Here is a 15,823-nt window from a genome sequence, read left to right on the forward strand (position 1 = left end):
AAGAACAGTGTTGAGGCTGTTTTATGTTAAAGCTTTCAAACACAGTTGTTTAACTTCTTTTAAGTGTCAGAAATTTATTCTTTAAATAAAGGAGAGATACAAAACCCTAATGGGGACTAGACAAGTACTTAAGCGTACTGTTTAAATTTCACCTGTTTCCATTACGCATATTGCAAGGAATCCACACAGGCTCTCCAGTAGCTGTGGTTTATGTCTTGCGGTGCCACATATCGGTATGACACGGGCGCGAAGGCTCCAGATTGCAGAGGAGTTACCGTGATGTTTTCTAGAAGGATGATATGTCTTGTAAATGACGGCATGTACTTAAAGACCGCAACTGTGCATTTCAGATATCCTCAGCAGGCGGCCTGATAGCAGGCTGCTAACAAAATAAGAAGCAGAAAGTGCCTTCAAAGAAAATGTATTTGGGTCTGGCTGACCTCTGCACAGAAACAATTGTTGTTCCCTGCCGTGTTCTCTCTCTCCCAGGGCAGCAGCCTTCTCATGGGTTAGGGTAACTCAATGTCCTCCAGTTTGTAATGGGCCCTCGGATGTGCCTTCATGAGCTGCAGCAAGTAAGACCACAGCTTATGATGGGGACAGACTTTTCTGGACCTCATCAACATGCAATGCTTTCTCTCACGGCTGGGAGCAGTTCACAAGATCATTCTATGCACCATTCAGTCCTGAAAGCGGTGAGGTGTGGGACTGCTCTGGGGAGGCAGAGATACAAGATGAAAAAGCAGGTTTCCGGGGGCCTGCTGGGACACCACTGGGAATGGTTCCCACCCTGGCTGCCCCACCAACAGCAAAGAGAGGTAGGGAGGACATCTACCAAGGAAGTCTAAAGTGATTAAAAACCTAATTTTGGGTGTCCAAATTAAGTGCTTAAATGTAGGTGAGATGACTCTGGGCAACAGTATCCTTATTGCAAAACGCGGGGAGTTATCTATATTTTGCTAGCAGATGTAAAGAATGTTTTGACAATAAACCCCACAAAAAGTAACACTTCCCCGTACCACAGCTGAGGGCCAGAGCAGTGAGTTGGGCTGTCTGTAGGTCTTTGCTGGTCAGGGTTCCCATCTCCAGACTGAAAGGCTTTCACAGTCCTGACGACTTCCAGCTCATTTTGCACAGCACGTTAATTTAAGAGCACTTCTCATGCTTTTATTCTTGTTGAGAAATGTCATCCTTCACATGCAGCCCCATAGAGTTACCTTAAATCATTTTTGTTGTCATCAGCCTCAGCAGGCATATTAGAGATAGAGCTAATTCTCCTGTTTGTATACTACTTCTAGTTTTAATCTAGCCAATCTGCTGACATGATATGACATAGGGTATGGTTTTGTCCTTTTTCCCTTCTAGAAAGTCCCATAACACCAGGTAGCTATGTAGAAACTGCAATGAACGAAAAGGATGTTTATATGTCCTGACTCCGCAGCCACCCTGAGACATGCGTTAGCCTTTGAAGTTCCATGTACCATTTGATTTTGTATTTCCACATTATCAGTGAATTTTTTCTGGCTTTGGAAAAAAAGGTACCAATCCTGATTCCTGCTTGCATCCCACCACTGCCGGGGCCCGTGAGCAGGAGGCATGCAGGTCCCGGAGAAGGGGCCGACAGCTGCATATTCGCTGTACCACCGTCTGCTTGATACAGACCAAAACCTCTTGACTTCTGTAGCATGTTACAAACTCCTTCTCCCCCGTCCTGCCCCTTGAGAAGTCAAGAATGGGAAGCAGTGAGAGACCCTGATTTTTTTTTTCCTGTTTTTGTTTCAATCTGGCCAGTCCTGTCTGTGCTTGATAGGGTAATTTTAAAAACACAGTTCTGGCATTCTGGCAAACAGTAAATTTGCCAGAAGTTATGCATCCTTGTCATCCTGTAATTAAGCATAAAGTTAAACTGAATTCACTAGAGGGTTTCACTTTGAAAAATATTTTTCTGGTTAGGACTTCTGTAATCAGAGGGCAAGATGCCATGCCTCCTTCATCCTACAGCTCATTGCATTCCTCCAAAATACCTGAAGTCTATATTTAGTGCTCAGTGCAGCCTGAGAGATTTGAACCCTGCCCAAAGGCAACTGTCTGCAAAGTTTAAGGTAGGGGGCATTCAGGGGTGTCCCGAGATGGTGTGTTCGCTCTTGGTGTGGACCATATTTGACCAGCACCGGGAGTAGAAGACCAAAAGCCCATCTCTCCTCTGGGCACCCTGCTCCAGCATGGAGTTGTTCGGGAGCTCCGGGTCGGTGGGATGGGACACTCCCCTGACTTGGGTATCCTGTGGCCATGGCTCCTTGTGAGGGGTCGGAGCCCATCACTTCAGGCCGTAGTCTCGACTCCTGAAAGAGGGGCTGCCACGTTCTGCAAGGTGTTCATCTCTTCATCTCTCTGAACATGTTGTTTGCAGAGCTCTACCTTGCCTCTGCCAGCTGGCTGCACTGTAGAGGGGTTTCAGAGTTACCTCCCTGCAACCAAAATGTTACTCTTGAACATTCACTCGTCAGCCCAAACAGGAGAGGCAGAGGTAGGGGAAGATGCATCCCTAACTGGGGGGGGAAGGGCCGTACAAACACAAGCCGTGACGAGTGGAGGAACAGCACTGGTGGCCCTCAACCCCTCCATGATGGACAGGTGGCACCTCACTACTTGGCTTTAAAGACGTTTTCTCCTGCTTACACATGTGTCAGGGCTGCTTTATTTGAGTCCTGATGGCAGCCTGGGGGCAGGCAGTACCTCTGGCTCAGGGTGGGCTCCTGACAGCCTGTTTGGTACCTCCTGTACCTTATTTCTCTGCCCCCTCACCACTGCCCCATGCAGTTGAGCTGCCTGCAGAAAGCTGCACCAGGGGTGCAGAGCAGCCCCCAAGCAGCCACCGCTCGATGCCCTGCTCAACTGGGGTGCACAGGGAAAGCTGGCAGAGCTGTGCTTCGTTAGCACCATTCTCAGAGAAAAACTGCTCTCCATTCACCCGACAAGGTTTAATGGACAAAGCAATGACACCCGCGTGAAAAACAGCCACTGGGACTACAGCGAGGTAACCATGGCTGGCTGCAGCGAGTCACTTCCCACACCTGTGTGACGCCGCTGACTTTAATAGAGAGCCCTCTGATTTCAACTGTGTCCGTGGAACAAGAATCAGAGCTAATATGTCTTTTCGGTCTGCTCTGGGTGCAATCAGCGCTAGCTGCTGAAGTTGCTGCAGCTGAACCTCAGGCTGAGATGAACCTCAGCTTGGTGCTGGTGATGACCAGCAGTATCAGTTGATGTAGCTTTTTCTATGGAAGCTGGTTTTACCCCCTCCACTCCCTACCCTGTTCCAAAAATACTCAAGAAAATATAAAACCTCAGGCGTTGGAATGGCAGAAAAAGCTAGAAGCCAAAAAAAATAATAAATACCAGCTCTTCCGAGAGCTCTGGCTCACCCACAGCTGCCACCACCAAAAGAGCAGGCTTTAAACCAAACATCTTCAGCAAAACCCTCACACAGGACTGACCTAACCAAGTGGCATAAACCCCTAAGGAACCCGCCTAAAAGAAATGAAGCTCCAGCTCCAATAACCACATAAACTTTTCATAAGTAATTTAAAAAATATTCCCTTTCCTTGTTTTGTGAAGACGATGAGCTATAAAGCTGTCTGCTACAGTAATTAGTGAAAGATGGCCTATTATATTTTTGTCTGATATAAAATGACACACAGAAACAGGGTGGAGGTGATGAAGTCACCCACAGTTGGCCACAAACACGTCCCCCGTGTTGAATGAAGGAAGACTTGGGGATCCAGCAGCATCACTTGCCTGGACTCCATAGGGATGGGTGGTTGCCAACATGCCTAACAGTAAAAGAGCTCATTTCTCCCGTGCTATAACATAAACAGGAGTGCGCAGGGCTCTAGGAGCTGAGAAATTGTCCCAGACCACACATTTTCTGTGCGCTGGATGACCCATAAGCCACTTCAAGTGAAAACAAACACCAAGGTAGATGTGTTCTCACCAGAACACAGCCAAAGAAGGACGCACAGAATGCCAAGGAACAGCCCCATTTTGGTTATGATTTTTAGGTTTATTAAATCAGACAAGGTCCTACTACAGGCTCGCTTTGTTCCCGCAGCACCCTCGTCATGGGCATGTCATTAAAACTTCCCAAGCAAAGATAAAGCCTGATGCTGAGGAGCCCTTTTAGCATGTGTTTCATATAACCATATCCCTGGGAATGCCTCTCCCTTTAGATCAAAGTCCTGCCTTGACCCGTCGAGGTGAATAATGAGGGACAGGGAATTATTTTTAACTTTGCATCGGGAGCTGTAGGCGCATCCCAGGAGGGAGATGTGGGGCAGCAGTGGCACTGGTCTATAAAAGGAATGGCCGAAACAGCCTGGCCTTGAGCTCGTGGGGCTGGGGGCAGTGACCTGGCTCTGCAGGACGCCCCTCGCCCACTCCCCGGACAGGGACACCGCTGCGGGGAATGGGAAGGGGATGTTAATTTTTCAATGAGGGGTTGATGCAAGGCCAAAGTCAGAGGGCACTGGGGAGGTGATGTACATTGCACGCCGTGTGGACATGCTTCCCCCAGCGGAGGTGGTGGCATGGGGTCCCGGCTGCCCGGGAGGTCGGGAATCAACCACCCATGCAGCTGGTAGCTAGTGGTGACCTGCTCCTGGCACGGCAAAAACAGGGACCTAAAGCCAAACTTCCAGTTTTATATTTAAACATCTGAATACATGACACAGAAAAGCTCCTTTGGAGCTGCCTGTTACTCAGCATCCCAGAAAACCAGATTTAAGTGCTGTTAGTATGAATTATGAAATTAGTGTGAATTTAAGGGTCTAATTCTTGGCACCCAAGTTATGAAAATCTAAGTTTTCTGATCTAATCCATCATGGACAATTCTCCTTTTCAGCCTTTGCCAGCTTTCTTTCTCAGTGTGGCAACGTCTGAACAATGTCATATAGTTCATTTTAATTTGTGAGACACCTTGGGGGGGCCTAATCTTACTTGCTATTAATATGGAACTGAAATGCTAGGAGCATTTTTTAACCAAATATTATGAATAGGAAAAGAGAAAATGGGGAGTGAGGGAGAGAGCGAGTGGAAACATGGCATTTTTAACAAAGCAAAAGTGGAAAGAGTGGAGTATAAATAGTTTGTACTGTACTTATTATTGATTGGACAAATGAAATGAAATGCAGACCCACTTTCCAGGGACCCCACTGTGTGAGGCTGAGAGCACTTACAAGTACATGCGTTTCTCATCCCCTGACATCCTGGAGATTTGGGGATTGGTTGATTTACGGCCACTGACTCAAGATAATTCTCTTTCATGGGCTTTATTTCAGTAATACGGGTAGCACTAAATTCAGTCTAGTCATAAATTCTGTGCTGGTAATTCAGTTATAAGTGACGATGCTTTGTCAGCGCTGTCTGCACACCCTCCCCGGCGGGGCCGGGGCGGTCCCCACGCACACCCGCACCTCCAGCCTCGGCTGCCCTCTCCACCCTCCCTCCAACGCAAAAACAAGGGTCCTGGGGAGGCACACCGGCCCGCTGGAACAGGGAGGACACCGCTGGGCTCATGACTGAGCTGTGCTTTAATGGAGAAATGTTTAATTAAAATATTTTTCTCACTTAGCATGAGAAACGAGGTGCCTTAAGTGAGAGCGATGTCCTGAGCGTGGCCCTCCAGCTGCTCCTGCTGGAGCGGGAGACAGCAATTTAATTCCAAGGGATCTGGCTGTGGTACACGATGTACAAGGATATTAAGTGAATTAAAAACTGTTCTGCCTTTAGGAAAAGCTGCAACACCTTCCTTACCATACAAAGGGCACTCATCTAGCCCCAGATGGCAATTCTTCCAGTGCCCCATCACAACTATCGCTGTCTAAAATAATGACAAAGCAAGCGGCTATGGCCAAAAGAGGGATCCCAGGCAGAGAGCATATCCTGAAGATATGTCAAGGACTCCTTGAGGTCTGTCCAGCTTTCATGCTTAATTTCACATGGAAGACGCTCAGCTGTGACAGTGGTGGAGGGCAGCGGGAGGCAGGGAGGCAGTGATGCATTCAAGCAGCTTTGAAGGAAACAGCGATGTCAAATGGGACTAAGCAACAGGGGCTCCTTTAGATGCCCAGTCACTGACGAAGGTGTCTCATCTAACGCTGGCCGTCCAGAATGCACATCTCATGCCTTCTGCTCTGCTGTGGTGCTGCAGGGTCCCACACATCCTACCTGCCTGAGGCAGAGGGGAGTTGCTCTCAGGAGATGCCTTACTCCCTCTGGCACCAGATGGTGAGCTTGGAAATTTATCTTTAAATTTGTTGCCTTAACACTAATGAATTAATTAAAGTTACCTTTACTGAAGAGGCAGTTAACTTTTTGACAGTTCACATTAGATGAGAGAAAGCTCTCCCTTGCTGTGTTGAGCTCACATAAGGATACTGCGAACCCTAAAGAGTTAATATTTGCAGTAAGCTGAGAATGAGGAGTTCCAAGAGTACAATCACTGCAAAAGTTTTAAGCACAGTCATACAAAGGAACTGAGCCATAAATAGAGCGGCAGACTTTCCCATTTGTTGTTGGGGATAATCTTTCTTTTTGTCTTAAAAAAAATAAAAAAAGGAAAGACCAACACACAACAAATTTCTTCTCTTTGATGAGATGTGAGATTACATTCCTTTTAACTTCAAATTTTATGATATGCTGTCATGGCAAAGGGGTGATGAATCTTCTGTGTACAAACTATTCCCAGCTGTTGATAAAACCGTGATCACCAGCAGCTCGCCCTGCCTGAATGCTGTACACAGTCTCTGCAGCCACATTTAGACGAAAGGAGCTGCTGCTTTTGTCCAGCTCGCGAGGCCTGTTTTACTGATGGGCTTTGCTCGGGCACACAGAGAACTAGCCGAATTTAACCTAATTAACAGTTTTCTGGAGCTGAGTTGGGGTTCACCTACTTTTTAAGTCTTAATAGCTCACACTTAATAGTTGACACATTTTTTTGAACATTCTTCCTTCAGGTTTTTTCTCTGAAGTTGCACGAGTGCAGCCAAAGTTACGCTCTGCACCCCTCACTCCTGGTGACTGCTGTTTCCTGGGGTCACACAGGAGATGGGTTTTGTAGCCCTTTGTTTTATGCAACTGATGGAGAAGGAAGAGTGGGATGACCTTTTTCATCTCACTCCTCTGTTGTAGGGGCTTGGTGATGGAGCTGTGATGGGTGAAACAGAGCTGTGACACCCCTGGGGACAACGGGCAGTGCTGGCTGGTGGGTTTTCCAGGGTCTCGTGTGGAGAGAAACAGCATATTGCTGATACCCTACCAAAACTTGCACTTCTGTCTGCTCTCACGCAGAGCAGTGCCAAGAAACATCACAATTGCTTTGCATGGAAGAAGCTTCTCAGGCTGAAAGGGCCCCCGTGTCCACAGGGGACAGGACAAGAAGTTCTGAAGGCACCAGGAGCAGTTTGGGCTAGACGTGCAGGATCAGTTTCTAACAGCACAGGCAGTCAGCAGTGGAGAGGCTGCCTGGGGAGGCACTGGCTTGTCCATCGCTGGAAATTTTTAATTAAACAGGTCACCGGAATATATTGGTTGTTCTCCCAGGGCAGTGGGACAGACTAGCAGGGAGCAGAGACCACAGATGCCCAGAAAATCTATCTCCATAAAATACATCATGTGGTCCAGAAAACAATGTTTTTAGGGTTACTAATGCACCTTTGTTCTCCACTAAGACCATTGCAGCTGTGAGTGATAAGTATGTCGAGCTAAGTAAATGAGTGTGTTTGATTTTATTAAGAATTGCAGAACTGGGAGGGCAATGTGAGATGTAAAGGGCTGTAGTGTCTTCATTTTAACTCTTCCCTTAAATTGCACCAGAGCACATTTATGTTGTTAACAGAAAAAAAAAAAAAAAAAGGCCAAATTATTTACTGCTTTTTGAGTCTCTCTGCCAACAGCGACACCACATTTCTTTTCCACCCTTTTGGAGTGATATTGTCTTCACTTTTAGCTCTGAAGTTCTACCGGTCACAGCTATTTTTCCAGACTGTCCAGGTTTTTCACAGACGTCTACATGCAGGACACATGCATTTCAATGACTTGAGGCTTGCCTCCCAAGGAATAACTGCTGGCAATGTTTATTTTAAAGCAATAGAAGGTTGAAACTCTGCAAAACATATTAGGAGCTCAAGAAAGACTAATGCATAGGACTGCCATAAGCTGATTCCCCCATCAGTGAGAAACCAAAGCAGTCTATATGTTGAAATTTCTGCACTCATTTTTAAATACTTTTTGAGCAGCAATCATATTTGAAAAACACCTTTTGTTTGCAGTTCAGTAACAGAAACAAAGGTGCATGTGCTGCAAGTTGTGTATCCTGACCACCCTGTAGTGGACCTGACACCTCCATCGTTGGGTGCTGGAGATCTTTCACTACTCTGTTTTGATAAATGCTTTCTGACAGGGGAAATCTGAAATTGGTGTGTCAGAAATGTGTCCCCTGGGTCTCTTCTGAGGAACAGTGGCAGAGTGGGGAGTCCAAAGTGCATCTAAGTGATTGCTGCCTGCTGAAATTTGTTCAGAGCCTCTTGAGCCTGGAAAAGAGGTTAGACATGTCATGAGAACAAGCTGTTCAGTTCTTACCGAGCTTTTGGCCAGGTCAGTAATAATATAAAAAGTCTGTCATATGGTATGTAACCTTATCTAGTCAACCTGCCAAGGTGTGTGTGCTGTGCTTATCACCATGGTATTCCAGTGCTTTGGCTCAGAAAAGGAATTGTGGTGGTGTCACCAGGACAACCTCAGAGTGCAGGGCAGGATATATATGAAGAGACAATATCTTTTATTAGACCAACAGGCAGAGCTGAGAAAATGTGGACAGCCCATCCCTGGCTCAGAGCTGAAAGGGGGTTGGGGTCTTCCCATCTCTTCTCTTGGTTACATCCTCTGCTCTCATGGATACTTTCTTCTGACTGTCTGACAGATCAATATAGTCAGACTAAACCCAAAACAGTCATTCCGGATCTGCATCAGTTCCTTTTGTTATGGCAATCCTAAAGAAATCTCTGGTTTTCTCAAGGCTTGTTTTCTCCAACTACGTCCATCCGTCTAAAGAAGATATTAGCTCTCCCTTCATTTGCCTCAGTGGGAAAAGCCACTTCAGGCCAAACAGCAAATCAGCGCATAGGGAGGAATAGGAAATTAAAGTCACAATATACAGCAATATTCTATGCAGTGGCCAGACCTGGTACACTGTGATTTCGTCCCTGCCTCTACTTGCAGAGCTCTTGATGTTGGAGATAGCAGCGGGCAGCTCTTTATAACCTGGCAGAGGGTGATCTCACTGGTGTGTAAATTCGGGGTTTACTGGAGCCCTCAGTGCAGCCCAAGCAGAGTCCCACTGGGTTCATCAGCCCACGCTGCAGAAGTGGCTCCAGAGCATGTATGGGTCTGGAGCAAACCCTGCCGCGCACCCACACACTCCCAGGTGGGGAGCAGCCCTGCGTGGGCTCCGGGACGTGCCGGTGGTCTGGTGCCTTCCCGGAGGGTCGGGAAGGACACAGACGTCCCGTCCCGCCTGTCCCCGGGGGAGCTGGCTCCTCCTGTGGGCAGCAGTGACAGCTGAGTGTCTCCATGAGTCATCCCACCAAGCACCCAGATCCGTGGGAGCTTGCACTGGGAGTAATAGCTGGGTTTATTTCAGTAACGAGGTCGTGCAAGTAATTCCTCTAAGAATTCCTCTTCCTTTCTTCTTGTCAGTTTTCAGGGTGTTTATTTTTTCTCTCTCAGCTGTTTTTTAGACTTCACGTGCACAGTTTTTCTTACTGATTTGGACATGGATGCTGGGACGAGCTATTAGGAGATCAGCAGGAGCTTTCATTTTGATACAGCTGTATTCATATAAACGCAGTAACAAAACACAGCAGTGTAGTGCGCTGCAGTTACACCACTATGCAAAGTAGACACCTGTGCTAGTCTCTGCCAGCACAGCCATATCAGAGAGTCTTACCCCAGGCTGACGGAGCTGAGATACTAATGACAATTCATGTACAGCCTGGGCAGGCAGGGTGGTGCTTTCGCAAGGGTAGTTTATTTTATCTGGGCAGAACAGGTAGCAAAGGTGGGAGACAGTATAGATCCAGCATGTACACTGATAGCAGTGCACTAGCAGGGTGCTTTTTACAGCAGAAAGTGATCCCCTATTGAATGAATTAGGGCTACAAAGATGATTAGGGGATTAGAACATCTCTCTTATGAGGAAAGGCTGAGGCACTTGGGTCTTTTTAGTCAAGAGAAAAGAAGATTGAGAGGGGATCTTATTAATGCTTACAAATACTTAAAGGGAGGGTGTCAGGGGGATGGGAACAGTCTTTTTTCAGTGGTGCCCAGTGATAAGACAAGAGGAAACGGGCACAAACTTGAACACAGGAAGTTCCATCTTAACATGAGGAGGAACTTCTTCGCTTTGAGGGTGGCAGAGCACTGGCACAGGCTGCCCAGAGAGGTTGTGGAGTCTCCCACTCTGGAGACATTCAAAACCCACCTGGACACCATCCTGTGCAACCTGCTGTAGGTGACCCTGCTCTGGTGGGGCGGTTGGACTAGATGATCTCCAGAGGTCCCTTCCAACCCTGACCATTCTGTGATTCTGTGAATTTGCTTACAGCACTATGGAATCACAGTTCTTCCAGAAATAATGCCCTGAGCTCACACTCCCCAGGTGACATGATGGAGAAATGCCTGTGGCACTGTGCTAGCACCCATCGCCTGGGCAGCAGCATCCAGCCTAAAGTGTTTGGGAAGACCCAGCATGGCACAGACACCTCTGCAACCAGCAGAAGTTACTGGAAGGACTCTGATTCCTATGTAAATGCACATTAAATTTCGTACATGTGTGTATCTGATGGCAATACCTTTATTTACTGCAGGGGGTATTGCATGCCTTGCTGGTTCCTGTTGTTTCCCTTAGAGGTCTGAGTTCTGTTCATCAGTGTTTTAGGCCAGAAAAATGTTTGGTTTTCTGTTTTTTTTTTTTTTATCCAGTCTGTCTATTTCTTTAAGCATCTGTTTCCCAAATGTAGCCCTCTCATTCTGCACTGGGAACTGGCTCAAAACTGGGTAGGAGGTTTCATAGATAGATTACATCCAGGACTCTAATTTCATCAAATAGAGGTTTGAAGGTGTGAGCTGCCTCTAATCAAAGCAGTGTTTAGAGGAGATACGGCCAAATTCTGGTGGTGCCCTTATCTGGGAGAGGAAGGATGGCTCTGGTGCAGCTGTGGGAGCTGTGCAAGATGGGTTCATTTCCCTCTTGCACATGGGTTTTGCAGCCTTAGCAGAATGCTTTGCCTGTTTCCCCATCCCCACCAAACGCTGCTGGGTGGGTCTTAACATCACAACTCATTGCCCAGATACTGCAAGACTTCATTCATAATTGCTGGCAAAGTACTTGGAGCAGAATGTGCTCCAGGCATGCACGCATGTATCTTGATGTCGGCTGATGTTTTAGGCAGAGAACATAAACTGCACCACTCTTGGTACAACCCCCAGTGTACACGAAGTCCTCCCGCTTCCCCTTCCGTGGCGCTGCAGCCCGGCATGCCAAGACTCAATGCAATTCTTTATGGACTGCCAAAGAAGCAAATTATTATGCACTACAAAATGAAACTGGCATTTTAAATCTAAAACACATGACATCAGCATTACACGTGGAACCAGATACCACCAAATCACATGCCACCTCATAAATATTCAGGCTGGTGGGGCAAAAGAAATGAGAGGTAGATCGCCGGCCAACAATGCTCCCTGGGGTCCATTCCTTTGTAAAAGGCTTTTAAGCACTACAAGGAGTGTTCATACAGTCCACTTTGAATAACCCAGGAGGAGCTGACTCTCTAGTGCTTGCAGGTTTTCTTGGGAGGCTGTCAGAGGGGGCCTTTCTGCATCAGAGCACTGGGGTAGGGGTGTGGAGGAGACAAAGGCCACGAAGCCAGTGGCAGGAACAGAAGTAATATAAAGAGCAAAGTCATTTGAAATCCCGGAGGAGTGTGTTGCTGTTCAGCATCACACCCCTGACCTGCCGGTATGGGTGGAAGTGTGTGAAAGTGCCTCTTTGGTACACCGTCTCTAAAGCATCCTTCAGAGCACAGAGGGGCTGCTCAGCTTGTCCCAAAGAGGAACACCTGTGGTATGCGCTGGAGGAGGATGGGGCTTCACGTTTGCCTCGCCAAGGGCCCAGGAAACTCACGCGCAAGTTGGAAGTCGTGGTTTGGTTTCCTGGAATCAGCCCCCAGTGCAAAGCCTCCCTCCAAACCAACTTCTCGGTATTTGAAAGCTAACCTGAATAAAGTTAGCATTTGATTAAAATAAAGTTCACCGATTTGTCTTTCTTTTTGGTGGCATTGGACAAATTTTCATTTTCAGAGAAATAACTCATCCAGACTCCTAATTAGCTTGGTACATTAGAAATATGATTCTCCCATTATGTCTCTACAAAACCTCTGTGAGAAACTCTATTTAAATCACATTTACATAATTCTAAGAATAGACTATTCTGCTCTTAGTATCCATCCATCCTTAATTTATTGTGGGTTCACCAAATATTTGCCCTTTCTTTCTGAGTGTAAAAAGGATATGAATTCAGACGAGTCTTAAAGCGCTAAGCTTATGGAAGATTTGGAAAGCATACGTATTATAAGGCACTTAAAAACTGCTCCTCAGGGTGGTGTAGGGGGCTCTTCCAGCATTTCTGTAATAACCTGTATGGTGGAAGCAATATGCTGTAGTAATAATAACTGTTTCCTGATATTTATGCTTTACTTGTAGCGGACTGTTCCCCAAACTCAGAGAAGAGAAATAGAAATAGCAAAGCGCTCTGGAGAGAGGGGATGAATTAGGGTTCTCTTTACTCCTGCAAGATCCCTATCGATCCGTGGAAGGGCACGATCCCCCTCTGGCGCTCCTGGTCACCAAAGAGAGGTTACGGACAACGTGTGTGCGCCCACTGGAAAGGGGATGGGATGGGCAGGGTGCTGCAGCTGGGGGACCTCACTGCAGAGACCTGGCAGAGCTGTCACAGCCGTGGCACTCCCACACTGGTTTTGGCTCCAAAGGAGAAGGCAGGAAAGCTCTGAGGGAGCTTTCCAATGAAGGGAGCTGCGTGGCCTTTGCAGCCCAACATCCTCATGCCAGGTAGACAGTGTGTTTCCAACAGCTTGGACGCTCGATGGCGAGTGGAACTGGGCAAAACTGTGGTTCAAGCTAAGATTTAATGCCAGAAAAAATGTTTGATTCCACCTTGAACGACCACTGGCTAGAGGACAAGGAGTGGTGCTACCTGATTCTGTAGTGGTGGGCAGGAGACCCCTGTATGAAGGCAGGCTCTGCTTGGATAGGACCTTTATATGGGTTTGAGGGACATACTTATCCATAGAGTTAAATAAATAGCATACACAGCTGTATTGTGGGGCTGCAGGGGAAGCCAGGGTGGAGACAATCCTCCTGGCATTGTCCACAAACCAAGTTCCCCAGGGGTGTATCACCAGAAAGGGGTGTAGCACACAGCAGAAGAGGCTTCGGCTGGAAACACTGGAAGCATGAAGGGTGGCTGTGGTGGCCAAAAGGGGACTGCTGCTGGCCCTGGGCTCGGACATGCCACGCGTTTGCCGTCTCCGGCAAAGCCGCAGTCGGGAGAAGGTCGGATTTCATTTCACGTCTTAGAAACAGTAAATTTCCAACTGGAACGATTATCTGGAAAACGCGTCCTGCAAAGGGTCAAACACCAGAAGGCGGGGAACAAGAACCCGTTATTCATAATTTTTATGATATTTAGAGCCAGGGGGTGGCTGGGCGGCAGACCCGCTGTGTTTGGACAGCTGGGGCCAGCAGCACCCCGCAGGCGCCCCACACCCCTGGCCCCGGGAGCCTTCTGCCCCACCGCAATAGCCGCCTCTCCCTCTCCCTTGCTAAAAGTGTACACTCATTCATAATTAACAAAAATAAGGTGGTTAAGGTGCACAGCAACAAACGACAGAAAAGCAAGCAATAAACTCACTACTAGAAATCATAGCAAGGCAAAAAATGAAGCTCTTTTCATTTACGTTTTACCTTTCAGTTTACATGTAGTTGGCTTACAAGCACGGGAAGGGTCTCTGTCTTCTTCCCACCTCCTGATATCATTTTTGTAAAGAAAATGTTTTTCCCTCTGCTGCAACTGTGCAACAAACCTCTGAAGAGGGAGAGTGATTGTAAATACAAAGAGGCAATTAGAAGGCTGCCAAGAGATAGAGGGCTGTGTTAATGCAAAAACTGGGGGGGGGGGGGGGGAAATAGCAAAGAATAACAGAGACTTTTGCTTCTGCCTTGTTTTCATTTATACGGAGCTACGGTTTTATTTGCAGCAAGGGACAGTAAGTAATTTCCAGGCAGAGATGCAGTAATTTTTAAATTGACAGTGCCCTTGCGAGTACTCAATTGTATTTCTAATAAATACATTTAGTACAAATCAAGAGAATGGAGGTGAATCTTCTATAAATATGGCTTTTTGCTGTTGCCTCAGACCTCTGGCTTTCATCCTTTTCCCCGCAGAGTGAAGGACAGAGAGTTAGTGTCATATTTTCCCCTCTCCACTGGTAGAACAGACAGAAACTGAAAACGAAATTTTATTTAAACAAAAATACTAAATGGAATGGAATAATATATATTAAATTGCCATCACCTTTAACAACCACAGAGAGGATTACAGAGGTTAATAAGGACATATTTTAGAGTGCCTGCTTACCCTGAGCTCCACTCACAGTCAGACAGTGCAAATGTTGATTAATTTGAGTGGGAAGAGCATGGCATATTATGATTACAGACGATTAGAAGAAGCAACTGGAGAAATGCAAGAAACAACAAAATATATGCTGTGCCACGATGATTCTGTTTGCCCTACTCTTTTATTGCTCCCTCCTGCCAGCACTTTCCAGCTTGTATTTCTTAGGCCACCTCTATAAAGTTGCTTAACCGTGGTTTAGACCCTGGCTTTCTCTTTTTCCCTTCCTGTGGGCACCAGAGGCTGTTCAGTTCAGGTAGGCTGTGATTTATGGGGGCTTCCCAAGTTATCGCCTGCTTGCTCAGGCACCGAAGCTGACGAGATGCAGCTTGCCAGCCCTGGCTGCACCCGTGTTAAATTGCTGTAACCAAACATCGAGCGCATCTCAGCCCATCTCTGCTGAGGGGGAAAGAGGACATTTCATGGAATCACGGAATCACAGAATTTTCAGAGTTGGAAGGGACCTCTAGAGATCATCTAGTCCAACTCCCCTGCCAAAGCAGGATTGCCCAGAGCACATTACTCAGGACTGCATCCAGGCCGGTCTTGAAAATCTCCAGAGAAGGGGACTCCACAACCTCCCTGGGCAGCCTGTGCCAGTGCTCTGTCACCCTCACCGTAAAGAAGTTTTTTCTTGTGTTTGAATGGAACTTCCTGTGTTTTAACTTGTGCCCGTTGCCCCACATGCTGTCACTGGGAACCGCTGAAAAGAGTCTGGCTCCATCCTCCTTCAATCTACCCTTTAGATACTTATAAGCAACAATAAGGTCTCCCCTCAACCTTCTCTTCTCCAGGCTAAAGAGTCCCAGCAAGGACTGGTGAGAGAAGCCATGCCCCATGCTCATTCCTACAGGGGCAGCGTGAAGCCACCTGCAGTGTTCATACCAGGACACATAGCTCGTTGGGGAAGGGAAACACCAACCTGAGCTTGGATGATCCCCACCAGCATCACTGTGCTGAGGAGGCTGTTGGCAGCTCAAGCCAGGACCTGGCTAACCCTGCCCCCGGCTGGCC

The sequence above is a fragment of the Vanellus vanellus genome (genome assembly GCF_965231255.1).
Source record: "Vanellus vanellus genome assembly, chromosome: 1".
Lineage (NCBI taxonomy): Eukaryota > Metazoa > Chordata > Aves > Charadriiformes > Charadriidae > Vanellus > Vanellus vanellus.